Raw genomic sequence first — 936 nt, 5'->3', positions numbered from 1 at the left:
TGCTCTTACAATTGAGTAACACCCCAGTCATTTTTGCTTTAGTGTTTTTTTTTTTTTTTTTGTTACGTTGTGTTTCTTTTCCTTTTTTTTTTTACCTTTTGCCCTGGTCTGAGTTAAAATGAGCTTCCTCTTCTGACTTTTGAGTAGCTGGGATTGCAGGCATCTACCACCACCCTGCTTTCACTTCTTTGCCTCTCTTCTTGTCTGAGTGCCTCAGCTGCTCTAAGCCCACTCCACCACTTGTAACTTTCCAGGTCATTTTCTTTTCCATGTGGTCCAATAGCCCACAAGAAAGAAGCAGGAAGTGAACCAGTGACTTCTACCTCTCAGCCTCTCCAGAGCGACATACCCCCTGGATTCTACCCCCTGGCGGAGGAGGGGCAAAGGAAAAGACTTGGGAGGCCCCTGAAGGAAGGTGCCTCTTGCTCCCAGCCCTCCTCATTGACTCTGAGGGGCTGGGCCTCCTCCCCAGGGCCTCAGGCCCTTCTACTTCTTGGGTCGATTGTGTCTCGTACCAGGCCGTGCCAGCTGGCATGCTTCACCGGAGACTGAGGTGGCACGAATAGGGGGGAGGGGGAGGAAGTGGGCAGGGACCCAAGGATGTGAGAGGTGGTGGTCAGGGCTGCGTGGCTGGCATTGTCGTGTCATGGGTGAGACATACACCAGGCAGCACAGGCTGGGGGCTTCCAGGGGAAGTGGAGGCTCCATTCCACCCCCCCCCCCTGTGCTGCTCCCCATCCCTGGCAAATCCAGTTCTCTCTCCACCACCTCCTTTCCTCTACCCTCACCCCTTAAGCTGCCCGGACTAATTCTTCTTGGTCTCTTTAAGAGCCGCCTGGGAACTGGGACAGTGGAGGGGGCTGGCAGGCACCCCCACCCCTCCCATGCCCAACTCAGCTCCAGCTCCACCCCTGCCCAGTACAGACTCTGCTGGAA

This window comes from Perognathus longimembris, chromosome 11, assembly GCF_023159225.1.
Source record: "Perognathus longimembris pacificus isolate PPM17 chromosome 11, ASM2315922v1, whole genome shotgun sequence".
Classification (NCBI taxonomy): Eukaryota; Metazoa; Chordata; class Mammalia; order Rodentia; family Heteromyidae; genus Perognathus; species Perognathus longimembris.
Note: the sequence above shows the minus strand (reverse complement) of the source record.